This window comes from Heliangelus exortis, chromosome 12 (assembly GCF_036169615.1).
Source record: "Heliangelus exortis chromosome 12, bHelExo1.hap1, whole genome shotgun sequence".
NCBI lineage: Eukaryota > Metazoa > Chordata > Aves > Apodiformes > Trochilidae > Heliangelus > Heliangelus exortis.
Genome location: NC_092433.1, coordinates 6550594 through 6577450, shown reverse-complemented (window position 1 = coordinate 6577450; position 26857 = coordinate 6550594). Strand labels below are relative to the sequence as shown.

The 26857-nt window shown below is 45.6% G+C and overlaps 1 protein-coding gene across 1 annotated transcript in view; it reads left to right on the top strand.

The window, feature by feature from the left end:
• The window catches only part of RPL29 (ribosomal protein L29), a 204751-nt gene that overhangs the window by 16691 nt on the left and 161203 nt on the right, over window positions 1-26857 (top strand). The window contains exons 2-3 of the mRNA XM_071755714.1: window positions 968-1166; window positions 8625-8780. The gene's annotated coding sequence lies outside the window, so the exon portion shown is untranslated. The remainder of the gene's footprint in view (window positions 1-967; window positions 1167-8624; window positions 8781-26857) is intronic.

Sequence of the window (26857 nt, the reverse complement as noted above, 5' to 3'; positions counted from 1 at the left end):
TTCTTTACAAGCTGGTTCATGGTTTCAGTTAAGCAATGCATTTATTAATCACTGAGTTTATTATGATAGTTCTAGGAACCAGATAAGAGAAGGGCTGAATTATGGTGGGCATCAGTGCCTCTGTCCCACCTCTTTCCTCTTTCATAGCTGCCACCTTTTCCTAATCTAGCTTCTTTTTGTCCTTGGAAATCAGCTTGACTACCATAGTGAAAAGCTTACTTTCAAGGTCTGATGACTTATAAGCCATGGCCTTTTCTCCTTTCAGTCTACTGCAAAAGGACTTAGAAACTGAGGGGAGAGGCATATCTAGGAGATGACTCCAGTGGAGCTGATGGAAATGGACAGATTTGAAACAGGAGTCAAAAGCATCAACTTTTGAATCCAATATTGGGCTTTAAGGCTAAGTTTTTTCTGAGAAGTTGGAGGATGTAGGTGTGGCCCCCATTCCTGATGAAGTCCTACAGAAAAGATACCTATTTTCTTCCATTTCTGTGGCATCATAATGCTGATCTAAATTGGAGCAGCATGTGCCAAGAAGTTACCTTTCCATGGAGAAATTTTCAGAATGCTTTTTATGAAAGATTTCTCTATGATTAGAGATCTTTTCAGGTTTTTTCTTTATAAGGAACACAGTAAGTTACTGTTTGAGCCCCCCTGCAGCCTGTGCCAACAGCAGCCTCCCCATCTGGAGGTTGAAACCAGAGGGACCAGCCAGCAGGTCCCCTGGAGCACAGTGCCACAGTGTTGGCTGCTTGCAGCCAAGTGGTGTGGAAGGTTCCAGGGTGACACAATGGTGTGACTCATTTTCCAAGCTACTCTCTTTACGTTATGGAAACTGTTGGCAAAGACTGAAAATGAGGTCCATAACAAAATAAACCTGTAGTTGTGGCTGGGCACTGGAAGTGAGTACACATGCATGAATTGGCATGACTTTCTGATTTATTTGTTTGTTCTGTCTGTGTTTTAGATCTGTCATCTTGGGAACCTTTGGGATGAAACAAGTGATTTAGAATCTGAAGAACACCTGATTCAATGCCATCCAAAATTTCATAGCTGCCTGTTGCTGGTGCAGATCTGAAGCTGTGGCTCATGGGCTTGGAGGGATGGAACATCATGAGCTTGGAGGGATGGAACATCGTGCCACACCACAGTCTTCAGCTGTCCAGGTATGTAGCTCCTTCCAATCACCACCACAAGCTCTTACGCTCCAAGATAATAAAACTTGATGTCTGTGGTGATGCTTCGTCAGGATGTTCTCATCAAGAATGGTGTGCACAGAAAATATTGGAGGGATTTGCAGTGGAAATAAAAGGAATACAGAACCCAGTTGGGAAGGCCAGCATGAAGGAGGAGGGGGAGCAGAGGTCAGGCACATGGAAAGACTCGTGTCCTACCTTGTAGAACAGCAAGTGTCATGGCAGGCCCATAGCAGTAGAGCATCCTTGCACTTGAAGGTCCTTCTGTCAAGAGCTGACTTTCTCAAACTGACCAAGATCATAGGCTCAGAATATTTTGGTTTGGAAGGGATATTAAAGATCATCTCATTCCAATCCCTCTGCCATAGGCAGGGACACCTCTCAGTCAGGTTGCTCAAGGCCCCAGATCAAGATCTTTTCCATGAAGTAAGCCATGCTCCTGCATGAGATTTTTTTTTTTCTCAAGAGAAGGAGCTGTTTTGAAATTTTGATTTGATCTGTGTAGTACAACATCCTGCCATAGCCAACATCTAGTACACCGAAGAATTTGGGCCCGAAGGCCCTCTGGGCCACCATGCCCAGTACTTGTACCAGTTACTTATGTTATACAAAAAGGAAACTATGTCAGTCTGTTTCCTTCTGATGTTATGGCTGTCTGTTCCTGAATGTTTGTGTGGGGGTAGTTCTGGTTACAAAATATCTCCTTGCATACAATTTCCTTATCAAAACTAGAGGGAGGCAAAAGTCTCTGGTGTGCTTTGTATGGGACCAGGTCAGCACTGTTTTCTTGCCAAGAGCTTTTCTTGAGCAAGAGATTTTCCTGAGAGATCCAGCTGGCATTCTTGTAGATGTATTTTTAATTTTGGCAATGCAATTAGATGATTTTGTATGTGCATCCTGCTCAAGACTGTCAGTAAGAGGGGTGTTTGGAAGTCTTCTCTCCATGTTGTCTCAGGTAGATGTCTTATAAGCCAGATGTCCCCACAGCTGAACTTTTTTCACTCTCAATTTAGCTGCTGGGTAGTTGAATACTGGTAATGTTTATGGGGTTTTGTATCTTCATTTTTCTGTCAGTGAATGCAAGGCTGGCATTAGTGTCTCCAATATGAGTCGTGCAAGGGTCTTAGAGTGGAAAATGCTAGATATGACCTCTGGTGATGCCACTGAGGTCTGGGCTGTTTTAGTGTGTGCCAGTTGTACAGACTGGAATGATACAAGCATGCACCATTCACTCCTGTACCATCTGATACACAACAGGAGAAGGAGGACCTTTTTACAAAAATAAAGTTCCCCTTTCGAGTCTCTCTGCTGTAGAAAATACAGAGCATCCTCTTTCACTTTCAGAAGGAAATGAACCTAAACAAAACAGCAGCTCTGCCATGGCCTCTAGGCTGATGGGCAGTGGCATTTATCCTTTAAGGGCCCATTGACTGCAGCCTTCAGTTTGGGGGTGCTGATTTGTGTCTCTCCCATGTGTTGCCAGGATGGGGACAAGGTGTAGATCCATTGCTCAGTGCTGCTGGACCAGTCACTGTTAATGGGAAAAATGTTTGTTCTGCTGTCTGGCCTGTCTTCTGGAGAGGGATTTGGAGAGGACACAGAGAAGGTGATATTGCAGGTGAATGCAAGCTACCTTGCATTTGTAGGCTTGAGACTGTAGGCTTTCCTGCAGCCAGATGATGTTAGTAGATCTCACCCTCCAGTGTATGCTTTAGAGGAAGGCACAATCTTCATAATAGGCCAGATTCATGGGCTTCTATTTACACCAGAATAATTTCTGGGAAGCAATTTCTCACTGATCAGCATATGCCCAGAAGCACTCACCATGAATAGGCCCTATAGTTTTGTCTTCAGTGTACCACAGACATTTGGTCGTATCTTCAGCTGGTGAAAACTGGCATTGCTTTGTTGCCTTTCCAAGTCAATTTACAATGAATGAAAATTGGTCCTTCTGTTCTCCTTCAAATGAAGGTCATGTAACTTTTGTGGCTTTTGCAATATGTTCCTTCTAAAGAGAAATGAATGTGCAGTTGTCTTTTATTTTGCAATGATCTTCTAAAGTACCCGGTTCAAAGATTGGGAGTGCTTGACACACTTTCCATCCATTTCTTTCAAATTAATAATCCTCTGATGCCTCTCACATGATCTGTTGGTGCTGTGAGAGCTTGAGCTTTGATGGAGGAGGAGTCTTTGAACAAGGGAGGACTGGAAAATCTGGGGAACTTCTGTTTTAAAGGCTTTGATACTGTGCTGGTACTCTATCCTACTGTTAGGCTGTTTCAGTATTTCCAGTCTCAGAGGGTCATTTCACAATAGGTAAGGGAAGGCTTCTCACTTGGCTTGTGTGCAGTTTTTGTAGTTGCTTGGGGAAGACCATAATAAGAGTTGCCCACTAACACCACCAGTACCTCATTTTCAGTAAGATCTAAGCGCAGGGTGCTTCAAAGGAACAATGTGGAAAGCTGGAGGAGAACCAGCCCCTACTGAGGAAAGATCTCATCCTAAAGCCTCAGTAAGAGAGCTGGGAGGCAGACATTTTTTCAGTCCCTCTCCTTTCTCCTCTGAGATGATTAAGTGTCAGCTGCTGCTCTCAGTGAGCAAAGGTTTAAAAATTTCTCTCACAGATAGTGGAGCCATGAGTTGTTCTGCAGCCCTACTGAAATCAGGACTTGGCTTCCTACACAGTCCGGCTTTGAATGAATCCCCAGTGTAGCAGGGAAGTGGGCTGTTAGCTGGGCATCCTCCAGACCTGTCTCCAAAGGGATCCCAAAAATGGGAGCTCAGAGCACTCGAGGAAGCTGGAGGATTGTCGAAGTATTTACAGGAACAAACTGACTTGAGAGGTTTTCAGGTGCCTTAAGCAAGGAGGAGGAAAGTCCCTTTTGAAAGCCGGTAGAGTTTGGGCTTCAAAAGGCAGCAGAAGTTTTCAGAAACCACTGCTTTTTCTGAGAAGAAAGCTACAGAGTTTCAACTACGAATCCATAGCCACCCCTGAGTGTGGATGAAAGCAGAATATCTTGAAAGTCTGAGCTCAACAAAGCTGGCATGAGTGGTTTGGGTCCTACAAGGCAGGAGCCCAGCTGATTTAAGAACATCAGGGTGTAGCACAGAGTAACAGGGGAAGAAACCAGCAATTTTACAGGCAGTGATAGGAGACAGATCTGCTTTCTAGCATGTCCTTCTGGGTGTTCTGTGGTGTCTAGGGGGAGAGCAGCTTGTCAGCCCTTCCCCTAATAGAGGTAACATCAGAGATTTTCTGCTCTATTTGATAATTCAGAGGAACTCTGTATCTTGGTGGCTTCTTCTCTTGCTTCAGTTCCAGTTGTACCTGACAATGATAATGAGAGACAAGGTGTGACTACACATATGGATTCTCTCCCTTATGGATTGGGAGGAAATGCCTGCAAATCACTTCTTTGGTGGAAGGTGACAGTTTCATAGGTCTGGTCTCCAGGAAGAATCACCTCTCAAGAGAAAAAGGTGACTGCCCTGTGACACAGAGTGCATCTGTCAGAGCTGTTTCACTTTGAGGCAGTCAGTAATTCATCTCAAAGGTCTTGTTTGCACTTGATGCTGCCTCAGAAATCCTGAGTCACTCTTTACCCGAATTCACCCTGGTACATCTGTTTACTCTGTGGTTGTATGGTGGTTGGGAAAGTCCTCAAGTACAAAGAAAGTCGAAACTGGCTTCTTCCTAAAAACGTAGTCCAGCTGCTTTTATGATGAGAAGACAGGTGTGATTTTTGCATTCCTTGATGAAAGACAACTGTGTATCAGTCCCAGCGTTTCTCAGGTGTTGAGACACAGCTTAGTTTTGCTGTTTGCTTGTGCTCAGTATCTCCTGGCTGTTGGAACTACAAAGATCTTAAGTATAAATTACATTTCTGTCAGACAGAAACATCTCAGGCTAATCTCTCAGTCCCTGCTCTGGAAAATGGCTATAGGTTTGTATCAGTGTTGACGAACCAAAGTTTTTACTTTGCAGGGTATTTGGGGAAGTGTTCAGCTCAGCTTTGGCTTACATTTACTGCTGTCTTTTTATGTCACTTGTATCCCTGTCTTTGCTGTGGGTTAAGAGCACGTACACGGCTCGGTGCTGGGGTCAGCTGAAGGGCATTTGCTGCAGTATTCTGTGGTAGCTTGGTCACGAATTCAAGCTCTGAAGGGCACCAAGAGATTGAGTTTATCAGTTGGAGCCTTGGTGCTCACTGCTTGCTATTTGGCCCTCTTCTACATTATCTTCAATCTCAGTCATCACTGGCAGTCCTGGGAGCTTAAAACAGACAATTGTTTGAGTATTCATTAAGCTCTAAGTACTTAAACAGTGAAACCTCTACAAAAACACCTCTGAAAGATGAAGAAGAAAAATGTAACTGCCTGTGATGAAACTTCCCTGGTGGTAGCCATAAATCAGTAGGTTTTTAGTAGCTTTTGATGAGTGTCTTAATGGGGCCTATCAGTCTGACTGCTTTTAGGTTTCAGCCATCTTTATGTTGTCTCAGTGATCATGCATCCTCAGATGACAGAGATAACTTGAGAAAGATTTAGTAGAATATGAGTTTAGCTCAAATTGTGGCCTAACAACTGTAGTGTTGTGAGCAGCTGCCTAAAGTCAGTAGCTTGCATCTTTCTGGGATGCACAGAGACTGTGGCTGATGCCGTTTTGTCTTTTGTGGCAGCTCAGTTATTGGTCCTCTCATATCTTACCTTCATTTTGTACCTGTAAGCAGTGGCATTCACTGCTCTCATACCTGGCTCAGGAGGCATGGAACAGAATTCAGATAGAGGAGAGAGACTAGAATAGCAGTGTATGAGCCAATGGCATCAGGAATTCTGGGTGGCAGAAAATGCAGGCAGCCACTACCACTTCCCAGTTTATTTTTTTTCTATTGATGAATGCAACAGAACTACTTGAGAGTCTTGCATTCTTTATTTTGCTCCTGTTTCAAAGCTAACAGTAGAGGAAAAAAATATCCATGAACATTCTGTAGCTTAGGAACTTGAGGAAGCCTAAAGTGAGTTTTGGACACTTACCTTCAACCAGTTATCCCAAAGGCCACTTGAGCAGTAGAGCCCATCCATTACTTTGGCTACTGCTGCCAGGGCCACTGCCAGAGAAAGATCTGTCAAGCTGCATTAACAAAGTCAAAGGCAGAGACAGCTCTTGTGGGAAGTGGTTGAGAAAGTCTCATGTCTTAATTCTTCATTGCGTAGGAAATAAAAAGGGGATTGTGCATGAGGGGGGTGGGAATGCCCTGTTTCTCATTATCTGAGTGCATGGTCTTGAAAGAGAGGGTGGAGTCCCAGTGTAAGAGATAAATCATGTTAATGCAGTTTGTTTCCCTGGTTTTGCTTTCCATTGCTCTCTTCTGGGAGCTGGAGACCAGGGGCTTTGCACGTGAACTCTTCTATGTGGTCATTAGTAAGGGTGGGTTGGTTTTCGTTGTGAATGGTTTTTTTTGTGTATCAGCCACAGGGAAATGGAAGAAACAGGCCCCAAAAGTGGACTGAAAGCTACTTTTGGTCACAAGAGAGTGACCACCATTACTTTAGAGGTGCAAAGGCAGGCCCAGACCTCCCTCTGCATTCAGCAGTGTTGGCTCTGCTCCAGGTGCTGGCAGAGCTGCTGGCTTTGGGATCCATCATGATGCAGAGCTGTCACTGGAGCTGACAGATTGACTGTGCCATGGGGAATGGATGTGACTGATGGCATCTGTCCATGCTGGTACTGGGGATCCCCTCCTGGGAGTGAGCAGCCCTGGCAGCTCCATATGGGGCATGAAGAGCCTGGGGGCTGCAGCTTTGGTAGAGCAGGAGCAGCACCTGAGTGTGTCTTTGGGGCACACGTGTGAGCAGAAGGCAGGGATTGGCACTGGTCTGTCAGATGCACTGTGGTGTGACTGTCACTAGCCCTGTCTTTTGCCTTGGTTCAGAACACAAAGTAACTTGGAAGCCTTTTTTTTTCTTCTCTCTTTTGGGAGCTGAGGCTTTTTGTTAGATATGTGTGTCCCAAAAAGCAACTGTTTCTTTCAGGACATTTCAAGCTTTTGTGGGAGATGAGTGTGAGAGGGGAAAGCTAAGAAAAACACTGAGAAAGCCCCCAACTTATTCCACATCTCTGCCTCCCCAGGTTGGATTTTGGGGATGGGTGGGTTGTATATGTGATTCACTGGGAGTTTAGGAAAGAAAACTCACTTGGCAACCAAGACCTCCTTTAGAAAAACACTGATAAACTTTTTCCAGTTCCATGAAACAATCCCCTGCCTCTCTCCTTGTGGTTAAAAAAGGGTGAGCAGTGGATGGGCAAGATGAATCTTGATGGTGGTGAAGGGCCCTGTACACATCCAGCAAGCTCCCACCTTTGCCTTCAGTGAACCAGGAGCTGCAGCATTGTGAATCATGAAAGCTCAGCAAGGTCTAAACAGGAAGATACAGGCCTGCTGAAGGGCAGGGTCCTAAATCAGTTTTCAGAGGGAACTTTGCACAGAAATCTACTGACAATCAAGGAAGTACCATCCTCTTTGGACCCAGAGAAGAAGGTTCTACACCATCCTTGTCAATTAAGTAGGTGAATTTGAATAAAAGAATGGCACAGCTCAAAATACACAAGCTTGCCCTGTGTGGTCTGGTAGTGCCAGGATAGCCACTAAAAAGTTCAGTCTCCTCTGGTAGCAAAGTTTCAGGAGCACTGACACAAGGCACGACTGCAATGTGTAACTCCTGTGTAATTTCCATCACTAGCTACCTTGCCCCTCTTCAGATTTAATTAGAGTCTCCCAGAGGGCATTAAAAATAGAAAGAGGGTGCTTTTACTTTTCATGGCTGCTGCTTGCAGTGGTCATGTTGCTTTAGAGAGTTCAGTGTCAAGGTCGGGCTGTGGGGTTGATGTAATGAAGGAGACATGCAGAGAAAGTGAGCTGGGGTCTGCTCCATGGTGACTTCCCCACTCTAGTGGGTATTGCAGGGGTGGTTTGATTTGTGGGCCCCATGGATGGGACATCACATCATGGTTGAGTGACTTCCATAAGTGTTTGTCATGTTGGCTGTCTTGGCAGAGAGGCCAAAGACTGAATGCACAGTGGGGAATGAGCTGTGGGCTCACTCTAGAAGAGACTTCTTTAGCTAAGGGTCAGGGCCTGTGGACAGGCAGCAGTAAAAGGGGAGCTATTATTTGTGGACAGGCAGCTGACATCAAACTGCAATGCTTCTTATTGCAGTGGTTTTTCACTGTAATTTAAGATCCAGGTAGATTTCTAATGCAAAAACCCCCAAAAAACAAAACCCAAAAAATCACATAAAACCCAAAACAAACGAAAAAACAAACAATCCCCCCAACAGGAATCACAACTTAGGTCCATCACAGGGTCATTTTTTAAATGGTGGGTTTAAAAAAGGTAGGTTTTACCTTCCTGTTCTTTGGTATTTTAGCAAACCTTTGAGATCCTGCATGCCTTCCTGACCACTCCTGAGCCTTGAGCTGGCATTTTAGAGCACTGTCTGCAGCAGCCTCAAGCAAAATGACAGATGACTGTGAGAGCAGAAGGAAGCACAGAATGTTCACAGAGTGGAGAACTGCACGTGCAGGTAGAAACTTCTTATTTTAAACTTTGCTACTGTGTTATTTGTGCTCTCAGAGCATGGTCAGTGTGCACATCTGCTTGGAAGTGACCTGACTGCAGTGAGCAAGACAAGCAGAGCAGAGCATTTCCAAATTCTTGATTATACTTGAACTCTATGAATTACTGGCTGGTTTATGTGGATTCCATGGTAGACAGAAAGAGGAAATGTTGGTTTGAGCTGTAGATTGCAAGTGTTTCAGAATGACCTTGCAATCTCCTGCATGTGGAGTCAGCTACTGGTGTTGTAGCAGCAATGTAACCTGGCCCTGGAGTTGTTCTCTGTACATCCCCTGCTTCTTTTGTGGTTTTGAATTTCCCTAAAACATTTTTTTCCTAATCTTTGGCAATGAAGATGAAATCCCCCTTTGATGCATTTTTATTGCTTTTTGTACATGTTACTGTCTCAGTGGGAAAATTAATTTGATCATGAAATACCACATTCCTGTTTCTTGACTCTTCCCCTCTGTGCCTGGAGACCTCCATCTTGTTGGTGTATGTTTGAATATGAAGCTTTTGTTGGCAGTTCAGATGTTGTACAGCACGTGTGTACATAGGTATGTGCTACCTATAGACTACAGCTTCTGCTTCACTGAGAATAGGTCATTTTTTACCTGTTAATCAGAGCTGCAATAAGGACAGGATTTCCAGTTCTTGCTTTTGTTTATCTAAGTTGCTTTTATTTACCTAAGTGCAAACCCTCTTCCCGTTTTTGGAAAATTCCACTGGCTCCACCCATGTAAGACTTCAGAATTTGACTTAATCTGTTCAGACCAAATTTGCTGGTCAGGGTTTTTCTGTCTATTGATAACTCTGAACTCTCCTTCCCTGGGAGCAGGTTCTGCCCTGGCAAACAACATGCTGTGGGTGACATGTTTAGGTCTGTCACTTGGGTTTATAACTCTCATCTAGGGAGGCGAGCGAGGCTTTGTCAGAAAATAAAGGAGAGAAATGTATACATAAATGCTTTAATTGAGATACCTAGGTGATACCTGTAGAATTAAAATGGGGGAAAAGGGAAAGTGGAAAAGTACCCCCCTGGGCTTTGCACAAGTGGAGCTGTGACATTTGGGGAAGAGGAGGAGAAAGACGTGCTGAGGCATTTAGGTGGCTGCTCTGTTTTGTTTTGCCACGAGAGGAGAGATGTTAGAGAGGGGAAGGCAGGAGGCAGAACAGCTTGTGTGTTTGGGCATGGGCCGGGAGAAATAACATGCTGTAAATATTGCAGCTGACACAGCAGAGGCCCATTTGGCTGGGAATATAGGGCAATAAACACAGTCAGGTGATTCAGGAGTGTTGTGCAGAGGTCTGCCAGGTAGGCGAGAGCCGATCAGGAAATAATTATGGCTGATAAGGGGAGCTTGTAAGGAGTCCAGCACCTTCTGTGACCATGAAAGGTTTTAATGATTAACTATTATGGAAAAGCTGGAAGCATATTCTCCCCTCTCTTCGAAGTCACACCCGGCTGCTCTCCTGCACCATTAACTGCAGCACTGCCCTCCTGAGCAGCTTCCCTGCTGGGCCTCCACCAGCTTCCATTCAGGGCAGCCTCTGGGATGGGACTGGGGATGCTGGTTGCTTGGGGCACATGTGGCAGAGTGCCCTGTCTGCCCAGCCTGGATCTCCTGGATCCCTCATGAGGGAATCCATACCGCTTCTGGGAATACTGTGGAGATTGCTGTCCCCTGAATATTGCAGATGAAACCCTGGCAATAGGTGCATGTGGACAAAAAAGAAAGTTGTGTGTCTTTAAAGTGGGTTTAGGGGAAAGATGCCAGAGGGAAGAAAGGGGAAGTCTCCTGTGCTTTGAGTAAGGGCAGCAGCATATGGCTCTGATGCTTCAGGATGGGCACAGCAACACACACAGACTGTGTGCAGCTTCTCAGGACCTGTTCTGGATACTGGTTTTGAGCATCTCCTTTTTTTTCTGTTTGCTTATGCACTGATGAAAACAGCAGATGTCAATAAAAACAGCTCTTGCCAACATGATGTTGAATTGACAGTCTGTGGGTATTCCCCTTCTGCAGTATTTACAGAACAATATGGCCCTAATATTTTGGCCTGCTCACACTGTGTGCTTCAGCTTCCTGGGCTCACAAGAGAGAAGTAAGGTCTTGCCACCAAAGCTTCCTTTCCCCAGAACTAGGGGCAGTGATCCAGACTGGTGGGATACCCTCTTCTAGACCACTTTGGCTCCATTTACAGAGTGCAGTGAGCACAGGCTCACACCGTGTGTCGATGCTGCAGCAAGATGAAGAGGCCACAGGCTCTGCCAGGTGGTGCTCAGGATAAAGGAGATTTCTGTGCTCTGGCTCTGTATATTCCCTAGGGTTGGCTGAAGAGACACAAGGATAGGGACCACACAGCAAAACAGCCTTGCCTTTAGCTCTCTAGCTGGGTCAGTCCTTTGCAGCATGCCACAGAGAAAAGTGTTGTCTTCTCCTGTTCCTCCTGCTGTTCCTCCACCTGTAACAGGGAGGGTAGGGCTGTGCCTGGTGCTTGGCAGGCACTGAGTGAGGAGGCTGTGGAGTCTCACTCCATGTAGGGAACTGGCCTGGGATATTGAGACAACAGTGGTATTAAATGCAGACAGTGGGAATGGTGCTGGAGCAATAGTCTGGATCTTGAATAGATTTTCCTTTGCATCCTTGCTGTACAGCTGTTATTACAGTGTTTGCTAATTGATTTTACTTGATTAATGCTAACCAATTAAGTTTCATTAATTAAGTCTCATTTAGTGACTTGCACAATTAGGTACAGATATAAAGCTCTGCACGGTCCATCTGCAATTAGCAGAAGTTTCCTCTGCTCAGCTTTGTCCTTGGCAGGACAAGGTGCTGCCAACCCCATGTGGTGTCCCCCAGGGCAGGTGAAGGAGTGCTGGTAGGGCAGAGGAATGGGGGCAAATCCACAGACTGCTCTTGGGACTGTCCAGAGGCTGTGGGTAACTCCCATGTCTGTCTGCATTGCTGTACCTGCTGGATAACCTTGGCCAAGCCACAGACTCCATCGTAATTTCCGAGAAAACGAGGTCATTAATGTATCGTCTGTTATCGATCGGCCGTGGCCCCGATGCAGCACAGCACTAAGGTACATGGCTGGTATCCATCACAGAGTCTGCTAACTTGATGGGTTGTTTCTTAAGAGCCTGCTTTTGCATTTAAAGTCAGATTTATGCTGACTGAAGCTTTTGTGCCCATAGAGAGCATCAGCTGTGGCCTGAGAATGAGATGCTGTGTGCTCACAGTATTGCTGGGAGATGCCATCATGCAGAGAGCAAAAAGACAAGAAAAGGGAGAGACCATTACCAGGAGGTGTTTGGGCTTTTGTGGCCTTCTGTATCCACATAGAAGGTTGATGCAGAGAATACAGGTTATGGAGGGGAAGGTGTGAATTTGGTTAAATTGCATTTGGCTGTCATTAATGTTGGATGGTCACAGTGTCCAGGAGGCAAAGGGAGAGAGAGGACTTGCTTGTGAATGGGCAGAAAAGTGGTTGGTGATTTCTTAAAATACATACTGGGGGAAAGTAGCTCTGACTTATTTTCTGTACAACTTAAATGAATCCTTAAAAGGTCCTATTTGATCTTTTGTTCTTTAAAAAAAACATTTTTCTTTTAAGAATATGTGTTCTTATTTAGAAGTGTTTATTTTTTTATTACTTGAAGGATGAGTTAGGAAAGGTTGTGAAGCAGTTGTTCATTAAGCTTGTAGCTGAGTTTCATTTGTTCTTAATTCTGTTCAGCTTGGATAGCATTTAGTCAGTTTAATACTTGTCCTCTTGTTTCACTAATTGTTATTCATTCCATTCAACTATGTTTTTTACAAACATTGATTTCCCCTCACAGATTTCCTGTAATGACCTCTAGAAAGCTGAGGAAATGGAGGCAGACAGGTTTAAACCACCTTGAGAACATCTTCTAGTGACCACCTTGTGTGCTAGGAGCCTGAGTTGTCACAAGTGGAAGGAGGACTGGAATCCTCCAACCACTGAGATGCTTTTGAGATGTTACCTTCAATTCCCAATTAAATAAGTACTCAAACAGAAGCTTACTTGAAAACACACCACTCATCTTCCCCCTGCCTGGCAAACCATGGTGGTGGGAGTTGAGTTACTTCCCTCAGGCTTAGGGAGTGGCTGGAGCCCTTTGCCTACCCAGAAGCTTTGCCAGGGGCCTGTAGCAATCAGGGGGAGTCTTGAGCTTCAGGTGTTGAGCTGCTGTCCCCTGGAATGATTCTGTTGACTGAGGGAAGTGGTATGATTTATACTTGCATTAGAGGTGCTCAGCAATGGTTTGGGGTTTGTTTATTATTGCACCAAGTGCAATACCAGGTGAAGAGGCACAGGGACTCAAGGTCACCCCCCTGTGTTCAGGCAGCCAGGTCTGACCATGGGCCGTGTCTCTTAAGTTATTTGTGAGGAGACAGCAACGTTCCCAATTTGTGAGATTTCAGCAGAGCAGCACCCCAAGGCTTGGTGGCTGAAGAGTGACAAAGTGCACACTGAGCCATGCAGAGAGTGGGTGAGGTCTGGTGAGGCCTGGCCCAGGGCTGACACAGTCCTGTGACCACAGCCATATGGATTTTGGGCCCCAAACATTAAGACTGAGCTTGGTCACACATCATGGACCATTTCTGTCCTCTCTTCAAAAGCCCTCCTTGCTGCCTTGTGCTTTGGTTGGGGCTCATCCCGACCTGAGAGGAGTAAACAGAGAGGTCAGCACTCACTCTCCCCAAATCTGCCACAGCCCTTCAAACCTGGGCCTCTCTGCTGAGCCCCTCCACGGAGCTGCAGTGCTGACAGCATTGCTGATGGCTGCCAAATACACTGTTTTCCATCCCAGCCTCACACCATCATCATCCCTGCTCAGCAGTCAAGTCTCCCTGGTTACATGACCACAGAGCTAGGGCAGGCACAGCACGATTTTGCTTTACATTGATTGATCCTGGCTTAGTGCTCTATGTTTAACATGACAAAAGGCTGTTTGCAAAGTCACAGCAATTAAATTCTCTAATTGTCCTATTTTTTTTAGAGGAGCTGAGTCCCTGGCATGTAAATGGGTCACAAAAGTAGTCCATTTAGCACTATCTCCTTTTTTTAAAGGCAAAGCAGAGTTGTTGCAGATTAGAGAGCACTAGGTTGAAGTCAGTCAGGAAACTATAAACTGCTCCTGTACAGCTACAACACAACAGCAACAAGCAGACCACTGCCTGCATGTGCTGCTAAGAAGACATCTGTGGCTCCAGTGGATTCTTCCACCCAGGTCTGGCTTGTGTTCAGTGCCCTTTGAAGCCACGACTTGGAGACTTAAAGCAGTTTCCCTTCTGCTCCCAGCCATGACTATCCAATTGCTGTGCTTGTAAGGATGAGAGAAAATGTGAGACAGTGGGAGCTGAAGATAGAGCAGTTGTCCAACAGCTCTGCCAGAGCTTGTCTTGAACTGAACCAAGTCAAAACTGACCAGAAAGGGCTAATTCTTTAGTAAAGAGCAAACACCTTATCTTTGAGCCTGACAGCCTTCAAACTTCCACAGTGATGAAATTTGCCTTAAAAATGGGGAAAAAGATGATTTTCTGGGAATAATGCTTCCCCCAGCTTGGTTCAGCATGCCTGCAATTCAGAACAGATCTAGATATTTTTGCTTGGTTGAAAAGTTAGGAGAGACTGGCATAGCTGGGCATGAAGTCATGGGTTCACGATGTTTATGAATTCACTTGTGAATGTATGGGAAACATGTATCATTATTTCAAGTCCCACTGCTGGAAATGGTGCAAATAAATGACTGTGAGTCAGAAGAAGGTGAATCAGTGTAAGTTAGCTCTCCTGCCCCTTGTTTAAAAAGCACAGTCATGACATGGACAGTTATTTGGTTAATTGGAGCAGACCTTTGAGCACTGAAATCCAGGGTTTCCAAAGGAGCCTCATGGAATTAGGTGCCTAAGTCCTTATGCTATCAGTGGGAGTACATCCTTCCTTCAAATGCTCAGCTTAGCAGAATACCTAAGGCATTTTATTCAGATGTTAAAGGAGCAGCATTTTCCCTGGCTGTGTGGGCAGCATGTTTCTACTGAAAGAGACAGAATATCTGTAGGCCTACAACCTGAACCAGACCCTGCTAATGCTCACTTCAGTCCTCCACTCATGCTGAAGCCAGTCAGAAGGACTTAAGATGCTCACCAGGGGGGGAGGGGTTGGGTGAAAAGAGCTTTCTGGCCCCAAGAGCACGATGCCTGCAGTGTGATCTAAGAGTAGAAACCCTGCCCTTGCCAACTCTGCTTGGAGAGAACATCTAAATGTATGGGCAGTGGTACTGCCCAGCATAAAATTCAAGAGGGCAGGTGCCCAGTCCCAGCTGGGAGGCCAGGCAGAAGGTCAGGTTGCTGTTTGCTCCACTGATGTGTGAAGTGGCTCTTGTTTATTGAGCAGCCAAGCTGCAGGGTTCTCAAAGGTGAGCTGGGTGCTGTGGGAGCATTCACACAGACACTGATGCTCCCAGCAGAACGTGCTGCTGTTTCCCCCCTGCAGCATCAGCTGTAAGTCTTTCCAGCATGTTGCTATCTGCCTCCCACCCCTCTCTTTCCTTCCATGGGCAGTGTGCGTGGCCTGGTATCAGCTGGACAAGAGTTAAACATGGTGGTGGAGCTGTTGTCTTACCTCTGAAAACATCCTAGGAGACGTGTACCTCTGATGCTGTAAAGGATTCTGTTTTCTTGCTGGCAGCACTGCCTGCTCCAATAGAATACAAAAGCTGAAACAGGGCCTGGAGCCAGTCTGTCCCCTGCTGTGGTGGTGGCACTGTCACTGCTTTTGTGGTAAGTAGGGCAATTTCAGTGCCAGTCACCTCTCTGAATAGAGCCTTGCAAAGACATGTGCAAAATCATTGATTTTTCTTTAGCTCCAGCCTGTTTTCCCTCTGTGAGATTGTGGAGCTGGCGGGACAGCCCTGCCTGCAGAGGATTTGCTTCCACTTGGGTTTCAGCCAGGCAAGACAGGAATCCTAAGTGCTCACTACTCTATGGCTCATCTAGAGCAGCAAAGCTTGATGCTTTCTCCTCCAGTTACCCCTCAGCCCAGAGGAATTGTTTGCTTTTTTTTTTTCCATTGAGCGGGTTTACTCAGGGCCTGCAGAGGAGGAATGGAAGCATCTGCATCACATAGGTGTAAAAGTCATGTCTGGAGTACCTAGCAGAGGCTGTTGCACAAGGCAGTGCAGACACACAAACACCAGAGGTGGGAGTGTCGCCTGCTGTGCTGCCATCCAAGTGCCTTCATGCTCTGGGCCAGGAATTGAGGCAAGGGGCTGAAGTGACGTAAGGCTAAAGTGGAAGTGAGCAGCAGGCTTGAGAACTCAGCTATGTTTCCCACATGGCAAGGGTCTCCATTGTTGCAGGGTCTTCCCATGCTGCTTCTGTTCTTGGATTTTTTTCAGAGCAGCAGTAACGGGTGTGAAGGAAATGAGCCCTTGATGAGACCCTCATTGACAGACTTGCTAAGGCCATGTCTTGAAGCCATGTACAAATGTAGCATCCTTTGGCATCAGGGAGTTGTTTAGGAGAACCAACTCCAAAGGCTGCCTGAGGGTGCCAGGAGCTTGTGGTTGAGAGACAAATCTCAGCCTGACCTGAAATCCCTGCTCAGGAATCACTTGTTGCCCTGGTGAGTCAGCAGAACCCTGCTGAGCTCCTGTGCTGTTACACAGAAAGGTCATCCAGCCCATCTTCCAAAACCAAGACTCCCGGGAGCTATCAGGGAAGGAAACCCAAGCTGCCTCAGTCTCCCTGACTCTGTTCCCCAGTGAGAGACCTGTGTCCTGTTATGCCATCAAATTCCAGCTTGGGAATTCAGTGGATAGAATGGACTGAGCAGATTGTTTGAAATCCCTGCGCACTACTCCGTAATTAAGAACAAGAGAGAGAGTTTTATTATTAATTAGCTTTTATTGACCCACTTTTGACCCTCCAAATGCTGCTGCAATGTACCAGGTCTCTGAGAACTCCTGTCATTGTCTCTGGGGAGAGTTTCATCTTCATTACTGCTGCTGTATTAGCCTGGCACTCTTTGTTAGTTTCTCATTAATGTTCTGACAGGTAGGAGCTGCCAACTGAGGAAGTAACATTCACACAGAACAATTTTAGGAAAATACATTGCAGATGAACTGGTAGTGGCAAATCATAGCACATGGTAGTGGCACATGCAAGTTAAGCCTTACTGGTTTTGTTCCTCTGTTCAGCTAGACTGGCATCTCCCTTGATTGTCTCATCTTTGTGTTGTTTCAAGCTACCAGTTCCTGGGTCCTGCTTTGTTAGTGTTCCCACTGTCACCATCACAGAACAGCCCCTGCACTGGGGACTAGTTGAGGTATGAGCCCAGGTTTCCTAAGTCTTGTTAATCAGGATATGACCTTGTGGTTTTTCACCTGGGATGAGAAGGGATGAATCCAGCAGAGGTTGCCCCACAGCTATTTTACCAAAATCAGGAGCAAGCAGAGACCCTCCAGCAGGTAACCTTAAAAATAAGTTCTATCTGAGGTTTATCAACAGAAACATCAGCACCAAGAAATGTGGTTTTGCTGCTCTGTGACCTCCCTCTGGCATCTAAATCAGGAGAGGGGCTTCAGTTAGTTTCCCTCTGCTAGACTCGTATGATGGTCTAAAAGTTTGCTTGGCTGGTGTCTGTGCTGTGGTCCTGAACAACACTGCTAACATGGAATAAGGGAATGGGGTTTGTTGTGAGGTCCAACCACAGGACATGGGGAGCTTCTGCTCCACCACAGGGGTGACTCTCACGGCCTGAGTGAATCATTTCTAGTGACTTGCTGTGATTTGGTGAATGAGTCAGTGGAGAATTCAAGAGGCTGGGTCTCCTGGCTCCCAGGGCTGGCTGATGTACTCAGCTCTCAGCTCTGGACTTCGGAGAGTGGAGAACACTTCTGGAGTCACCTGGAAGTAGTGTGACAGCTGCTGTTCTTTCATAGCTACTTCAGGATCCCACAAATCATTACCTAGAAGTGATTAATTTCTGTACAAGTGCTGCAGATGAGATGTGGGTCAGTTACAGCAATCTGTTGCAGTGTTACATTGAGTTTCATTAAAAGCCTGAGGTTGTGGATGAAGGGGTTTTTTGCTTTCCAAAAACCCATTGCAGCTGCTGAAGTAACTTTCTAGGTGCATTCCTTGAAGGCTCCAAAATGAAAAAGGAAATAAACAGTAGCAAAAAGATATCTTTGAAAACCAACCTATTGCTTTTAGATTTCATGCATACACATTTGGAATGTTTGGGGCCATTGGCAATATTGCTGGTAGAGGCTGCTCTGTGGAGTTGTGACTGGGCTGTAAGCATCAGTGCCTGGCTGGATTAGGAAACACGTGGTAGATCTAAGTCATTCAGTGGCCTTGGGATTTGGTGGCCTCTTCCCTAAGACTGGACCAGAAAAGATCCAACCCCCTGCTTTCCATGGGGTCAAGCAGAGCTGTGAGAGCTGAGGGTGGGTGGGGGGTGTGAGTGGGCTCACCTGCATCACGTGGGGCTGGGGCTCTGGGCATGGGCAAGTGCTTGGGGTTGGGACCTTTTGTTTTGGGCAGCAAAGGTAATGGTCAACACCTCAGGCTAAGTGCTCAGACACGAGGCCATTTTCACTCATGGACCAGAATGAAGTTAAACTGTAAGATGCTCATGGATCTTGTTTATATGCTTGGGAAGAGGAAAGTCCTCAAAATACAGTGCTTGTAGCTTGAAGGGTGTAATATCCAGCAGGAGTTAGACTGAGGTAATGCGGGAAGTTTGGGAATTAGATGTGGTGCCTTAAATGTGTGCCTGTCACTGGCAAGAACTTGCCTCTGGTGGAACAAGAACTGGGGAAGCTGGGAAGAAGCAGCTTGCAAGAGAAATGTAGCAGCTTTTTAATCAGCTGGCCTGAGGAAGCTCAAAAATATGAGAAGTGCCTCTGTAAATGTGGGACATGTTTCCTGTAAAGATGCCTGGATGGAATTGAATCTGGTTTCAAGATATTTTCTCCTTTCTTCATCTACTTGGAGTGCCCCCAGGCTCTGCAATTTCTTTGTAAGGTTGTCCTTGGTGCAGGTACTTAAGACTTTTCAGGATGTGCAAACACAATCTTCAAATCTGTTGCTTGGATTCAAAGTTTCGGTGTTTGGACACATCAGCTACATGGTATGCTCCTAATCTCCAAGTGGATGAGGGTTGTTCTGATGGTCAGGTTAGAGAGGTAAACACTCACCACTACAGATTTCCATGTTACTTTGAACAAAGGACTAAAAAATGTGATTTATTGTCTCAGCAAACATTCCTGCCTGGGAACATATTTGCTTGATTGTTGGTGAAAAGGTAGATCTGAAGGGATGTGGATGCACTCCAGGGTGATTTTCTTTACATATTTCAAATACATGATTGCAAATAATTTTACTTTCTGCTCTCTGTGCCCCAGAAGAAGCTGTGCAGTAACCAGGGGAAAGGAGATTCCTGCCAGGCTCAGACAAAACTTAACCTTTCCCTTAGCATGAGAGGAAGGACTGGACTCATTCAGACTGGGGCTGGGAAGACAGAGCCTTTTGCCTGTGGAAAATGAAGCTTTTCCAGTGGCAGCGTGCATCTCCAGGACTCTTCAAGGGTAGTTTGAAATACTACTGCAGTGCTTAGTGGGAATTTGGGGGGGAACCTTTGGTCAGGTGCAGTTCCCTTAAGGCTGTACTGGTTCTCCCTAGGGCTGGAGGCTGTGTTTGTGTCATGGGGGATGCTGACTGGTGAGAGAGGTAATGGAAGGCAAGGCAGGAAGCCACAGTTTCCAAGAAATACCCCAGCTGATTTTTTCCATATGTAAGTAGTTTTTGGAGGGCAAAACTGACATTTTTTTCATTAGAACAACATAGTAAAAAAGGTTCATATCCATACTTTTCCTATTGAAGCCTGGTGCAATGGGAAGTTTCTGATCACTCCTACCTATTAGTGGCGTTGTATTAATTACTGTAGCATTCTAATCCGTTGATCAGCTGATGCAGCCAGTCTTGGTCTCTGCAGGTATTTTCCCATTAAAAGAAAGCCTTCACCCTTTAACTTCATACTTTAACTTTCCTCCTGGTGGAGGAAAAATCTCAACTTAAAAAAAAATCCCTTCATGAAATGAAATACACAGCTAGAAGGGGTAGAAATAGCACTGCCAGAGGAGATGCTGGGCTAGGGCCTTGTCAGGCCAGGAGTGTTGGGATCCTTGGTGAAGGTGTGGAAAGAGGAGACTTGCTACATCTCCTGGATGAAGATTTGGTAAAGGCAGCATATGTCAGAGATGTCTAGACAAGGTGAAAAACTCACTACAAGTTCTGGGGAGATTAAAAAAAAAAAAGAAGAAAAGACAGAAAGAATAATAGACAAAGAGCCAACAGACTGCATGATTATACACTGCATAAGCAAGAACCAGGTTGAGATTATATAATTCTCTGGGGAAGCTCTACAAGAAACAACTATATGTTCAATTAGGTGCACTGTGCTAGGGGTTTTTAATGTAAAAAAAAAAAAAAGAAAAAAAGGATTGAATGCTCAAAAAGTGTGGAGGAGGGTAGCAAAGTGCTGAGCTGAAAACCTTTTAAAAATCTTTATCTGTACTGTGTAGTGGGGGAGAAAGAGACAGCAGAGAAGAGGATGCGTTTGACACGTGTCAGAGATCTCAACAGCTCCAGTGACAATTTTAAGGAAATTAAATGGAAATTAAAGGAAAGCATTTTAGAGCAGAAGTCCCAAAAGCACTTAAAAATATAGAACATCAGAAAAGCTCAGCATCTGTCAGCAGTGGGAGATCAGCTCCTTGCATGACCAGCATGCTAAGCTCAGAAAGCCAAGCCTGGATCAGCTCTGAGACACCAGGACTCAATCTCATGTACATGAAAAGCTGTCCCAGAGTGCAGGAGAACCTCTAGGACAAACCAGCTCCTTTCAGCAGGCAAACACTTTTAAATCCCAGTATCACCTAGGGATGAAGGGAAAGGATTGTGACTCCTAGGTATCGATTTAACAGCTTTGTGGCTTCTCTTAATTCTTCATCTTAGATGGTCAGAGGAGTTCCTAAGATCATGATTTCATAGGTTTTGCCTCCCCATTTCCCTCATCCTTTTCACTGTCCTGCTCCAGGGGGATGAGGAGTGGCCTCTGGCTGTGCTTTCACCCTCACATCAAGGTGATTTTAAGGGCTGCTCTTCTCAGCTGCCTGTTCTTGGTGCACAGTGTGCCATCTGGAAGAAAGGACACCACAAGGAAGGGTTATGTAGTAACTGAAACAGTGACTTTGCAAGCACCACTTGACTTCCTTATTTCAGTTTCTCATGGTCTTGCAAGGCCATGTAAAACACAGCACTGGGTGTGCCTGCTCAGCTTCCACTAAAAATCAACCAGCACTTGGCTGTCATCACATAGCCATAACCCCACGTGGCATCTCTTTCCTCAGGCCTGAGCTTTCTTTCATTTCTCTGCCTCACTCCCATTTCAGTCTCTGCCCATCTCACGGGTGTTTTCATCCTTCTCAGTTCTACCACACTGGTGGCAGAAGCAGGCATGGTGTGACCCCACAGTTAACTTCTTTTGGACTCCTGATTTTTATGTGATCCAAAAGATCAGGCAGCACACATAGCCTGACACAGAGAGGGACATCAGCACCTCAGCAGGGTAACAGGGAGTGTGTTGTGTAAGGAAGCAAGAGAAAAAAGACACTTAGCATGTTTTCATTTCCTCACGAACACATCCCAAAAAAACCCCACAAGAGGGTGAGTCATCCACAGAGGATCTTGACTCTGAGTTGCAGCTGCTGATTTTTAATTCTATAATTTTAATTTAGCAGACAAGAAAAATGAAAGAAGGAGGGAATGACTGGTTAAGATGCTTATCATTGTCTCTCTTTGGGATTCTCCCTTTTCAAATGTGTGTAGTGATACTGGCTGTTGGATCTCAGGTGTTTGAGCTATAAGTTGTTCACACACAGGTGAAATTTCTGCAGACACACCTGCAGGCTTCAGGTACAGCTTTTTGATACATGTAAGATCGTATCATTGGTGAAAAGAGAGAAAAATATTAATGCTCTATTTTTTGTGCAAGTACTTTAACGTTTGTTGGTATCCTCCAGGTGAAGCCCTGGATACAACCGTAGTACAAGGGTCCAAGGAAGCCTCAAAGATCAGGTTGTAATAATGTAAACAAGTCTGTTGAGAGTGTCCCAAAGTACAGGCAAGTCAAGGGCTCTGAAAAACTAAGACCTCAAATCTTGGTCATTGTGGGCTGAGCTGATGATACTTTAACAAATGGACAAAAATGGAAATTACTTAGCTCCTGTCTTGGAAGATAAATGAATAGAAAGCAGCTGAGAGTAAATTTCCTTGGGCATGTATTGTTCTAGGCTTTCCCACTAGTATGTTTCTTTTAAGCCACCTCCATTTCTTTTCTGCTCTTTATTGAGATATCCAAGTTCATGGCACAGGAGGAGTGGGGACAAGAGATGGGTTTGGCAGCTGTGCTTCTAAAAGTCTCCACGGCAAGCTGCTCACCCTGGTGTTTAAAGCCAAGGACTCCTCGTGGTCAAGACAGATTTGGTCAGTCCCAGCTCTGCCAGCAGCAGCCTGTTCCACAGGCACAGGCTGTTTCCCTGCTATGGGAATGCACTTCAGTAGGAATTTCCTGGGATTATACTCCTGTGTTGTTAAAACTAATCCTGTATTTTGAGTATAGTATTGACTCAGGTTCTGCTTTTTCTCTCCATTGACTGCACATAGTGAATCAGAATTGCAACACCTCACCCTTTTCTTTGTAGATTTCAACTTTTAATTTCCATCTGAAGATAATAAATATTTCTGGGGGCTGTAGCACTAGGAAATGGTGGTTCCCTCGCAGCCATGGCAATCAGGGTATAAAAAGATGCCATTGCTGTCTTACCTACTGCTCTTGTTTCTGATAGTGCTAACAGGGCTGTCAGAGGAAACCACAGCAAGAGGAATGACTCAGTCTGAAAAGCAAGTTGTGATGGTCAGGGATGTTGGGAAAGGAGCAGTTGAAGTTCTTTCTGCATAAGATCTCTAAGCCTGCTCTGCTGTCTCATTTGCAGCTTCAGTGGGGTGTCAGGCAGGACCTGGACGTTAATGAGTGCAAGGAGGCTTGAGTGGCAACTGTTAATTGCAGACAACTGTGGGAGTGATGATGCCAAGATTGTCACTGCAATGCCAAAAAGATCCAACTGGAGTGCTTAAAATTCGAGCCTGTAGGATTGTATTTAGAGCCTGTTCTCACCTCTCATGGTGGCTCTATGCAAATCTTGCTGGATTATCATCACTTTTCAAAATTAGGCACACATTTCAAGTTCCTAAATTCAGGTAGAAGTTTAGAATTTTTTCCTGTCTAAACACGAGATGTCTGTGGCTGATCCTTTTGTGTGCTAGTGGCCTGTTTTACACCAAAGGGTGTGGAGGGTCCTCTGCTGCATGCCCAGACTGCTGCCCAGTGCCAAATGGCTTTGCCAATCCGTCCCTGCCTGGCTGGGGAAGTGCAGGGAGCTGGTGGGGAAGTGCAGGGAGCCACCTTCTTCTGCCAGCAGGCGTGGCAGGGGAAGCTCTGCCTTGTCTGTCTTGTGCTTTGAAATATCTGTTCAGGGCACTAGTGATTCCAGAAAATGCTGTTCCCTTGGGTGGGAGTAAATCAATACACAAAAATCCCTCCCTGCCAACTGATACCAAATGTACTGTGTTTATGTTTCTCTTGGCTATGTTTTATGTATAGTTCTTGCATAATATTTGCATAAGGTAGAGTTGCACCAATCGTTTCTTCCCTCAGAATGCAAGCCTGCTTTGGCAGGAGCTGGTGGCAGCCTGGGGACAGCAGACAGACCATGGGGAAACCTTTTGCTGTGATTTCAGTGGCATCACATCAAGTTGATCCTCTGGGGACTTGGAGGAAAACATGAAGTGGTACCAAGACTTAAAAGTCAGTGTGAAGCTCAAGGGACTGCCTCAATCAAGTCATAGCCCCCGTAGTCTGCTCTCTGGTAAACCTGAGCATGAGTCCAAATACTTTAAATATCATTCAATAAAGGCAGCATCCCCAGAGACATGTGCCTGGGTGTAGCTGGTGCAGGTGGGTGGAAGGGTGCACAGAGCACACTGGACTCCTCCCAGAGTAACCCCAGCCCACCACATGTCCCCTTGTCCTTGTTCCAGAAGTGAGTTGTGACTGGAGAAGATTGCTAAGTGTCTGCAAGGGTTAAAAGTGGAATGGAAGTCAGGGTTGGGCTTCCCCTCCCCTGGAGTGCTGGGCTTGAAATAAGTGGATGTCAAACTTCTCTCTTAACTGTTGCATCAGGAAAAAAATGTTGGTGTTTTTTTTTTCCCATTTAGTCAGACTGACCCTTGACTCTATCAGGGTCATGTTACATCAGCAATGAAAGGACACTCAGGTATCTGGAACCACAACCTGCAAACCTCCGCTGCAAGCACACTTTGTTCTGCTCTGTGACAGTGAGGACCTCCTCAAAATATGCAGTCTTCTGGTGGCTGTTCACAGACAGAAAAGAATAGCCTACTCCTAACATACAGCTTTCAGTCCTTTGGGTGGAAGAGGTAGCCCTTACAAGGGGATTAAGGGCCACATTTTCTCTTTCATGGAGAAATGAGAGTTCTGGGGTTTTTTTTCCTTTCTTTTTTCTTTAAAGCTAAACAAAACCTCAACTTAAATTTCTGGTGCAGAGCATCACAAAAGCAATAGATGCCATCAAAATGCAGTCTTTCTCATTCCAATTGTTTTCTTTTCCTGGCAGATTTCTGTCTTCTTAGTGTTTTTCCCAATGCTGTAAATAGGTTTGTTTATCAAGGACCAAACTGCTCAAATCTGAATTTAGGAACAGGTTTAGTCAAAAAGTGGTGGAAATATCCACCAGCAGAAACTGGTTCCTGGTTCTTGTTTTTGCTTTTACCTGATGCTTTCAGTGTTCTTAAATTTTTTGCTTAATCCAAACTTCTGCCTGTTTCCACTTTGGCCTGTGGAAGGTGTCTGCTAGGTGAGCTGCAGAAACAACAAATATCACTGGTTCACAGGAGGAACTGGGAGCTTTAAAAAGAAAATGCAGCCTCCTGCATTCAGAGGTTTGGTTGTGTTGACTTCTGCACCCCCAAAGCCACTCCCTGTCCCTACAGCAAGTCAGCATAAGACAAGAGTGGACTGATGTTCCTGTAGCTGGGTTGTACAGCATCATGTGTGGTTCTACTGAGAAGTTTGAGCTTTGTGGAGAAAATGGCCTAGAAGTGAAGATCAGTAGGAAATGGCTTGTGTGGGTTGCTGTTGCTTTCTGCTGCAAAGGGTTGGAATGTTCAGCAGTGTTGTGAGCTCTGTGCTGATAATTCAAGGTGAGATGCCATGGACTGGCAGGAGGTCATTGCAAGGGTGAGGCTGGATGTTGGCATCCTGACTTCAGAAGAATCCAATCCTAATTGTCTTCTGACTGTTCATGGCATGGAAAGAATCAATTCCTGAGACCCTTAGAGAGCAGGAAGTCAGAGATGGAGTGTGTTAAGCTGCCTTTTTTTTTTTTTTTTTCCTGTAAGCCTGTTGAGAGTGTCACAGCAGCAAAGCCATACTGAGGAGGGATCATTAAACCACATTTCAAATATACCTGACAGTCAAGCATACTTGGAATTTAATGACCAGGTTTTTCAGACTTGAAGCCTTCTCAGGCTCTGGTGGAGGAACACAGCCACCATTCTGGCAGGTCCATTCACTCTGTGGTACCACCAGGCTCTTGCCATAGAGATATCTTCTTCTGGGTCCCACAGAGCTGCACTTTGACCAAGCCATGGTCACAGTGGAGGTGCCTCTGCTTTATGAACCTCATGCTGGAAGCCAAAGTGAAAATACCAGGCTAGATTTCTGCACAATAGCATCCAGCCCTGCATGTTCCTGACTGCCTGGTTTGGGGAGGGGACAGCAGGGTGCCTGGGTTGGTAGGTGGGTGCAGTGCAGCTGCAGGTGAAGCTCAGCCTCGCCGTCCTCTCTGGAGTTTGCCTTTTGTTTTTCCTGAAATGCCCTGAGAAGAGCTCTTGTTCCCTGTGGTCCTTGCATCTTCCAGCCAAGGGTTTGAAAATCACTCTTCTGCCTCTCCAGCAGAACGGGTACCAGTACACTGACCTCACTAAGCCACTTCATCCTTCACCAAAGCTGCCACCACCTCGTGGGGTCACCTCAACAGACTGATACCTTCTCTTGAACTTCTATGCTCCTGGGTCACTTTTATTGGAAAGATTTGGGCCTGCTGCCTGAGACAAGTACATGAATGAGTCAAACAGGCTGCTCTAACTAGAGCCAGGTATGTTCTTCTGCCTCATCTGCAGAGGATGCTGAGGGCTGGCTCAGCAGCCCCTACCTCCAGTCGCTCTACTTCCTCTGCAAAGAAAAGGAAAATAATTCCTGTGAAGGGAAATGTGCCACCATTTTCTTCTCACAAGAAATAGTGTCCATTTGGCCAATGGTGCAGGGTGTTTCCCTCCTCAGATGGGGATGCAGAGACTGGAGATCCGGAGTTATGTGAAGCAAAGCTTGAAGAGCTCTCTTATACTCAGTAAACCAACCCAGGAGCAAATAAAACTGCTCACTGATTCTGATTGGAGAGAACTTTGGGCTCAATTGAAACATGAATAGCTAGTCTAATTTTCTTGCTTATGGCATGTTTCCCCCTAAGACTTCTGAAAGTAGGACTAGGCATAGGAAAACACTGACTAAAGTTATCTTCTTCAACGTGTAAATTATTTATTCTGCTTATAGAAAAACTGATTCTCTCCAGCAACTTGCTTATCCTAGTTTTTTAAGTTGTGAGGGTAGCTTGAAATCTGTGCTGCTCTGAATGAGACATCAGATGTCCCCAGTGAGCAGATAAGCAAACTTGTGCCCACTGGGCCAGTGTGACCAAAGTGCCTTGGGCCACACGGGGCCAGGAGATACTGGACATGGTATCTGTCATGGAGTGTTTCTGTGGGGGCAGAAGCAGTCTGCTATATATGTTAGCACCAATGTATG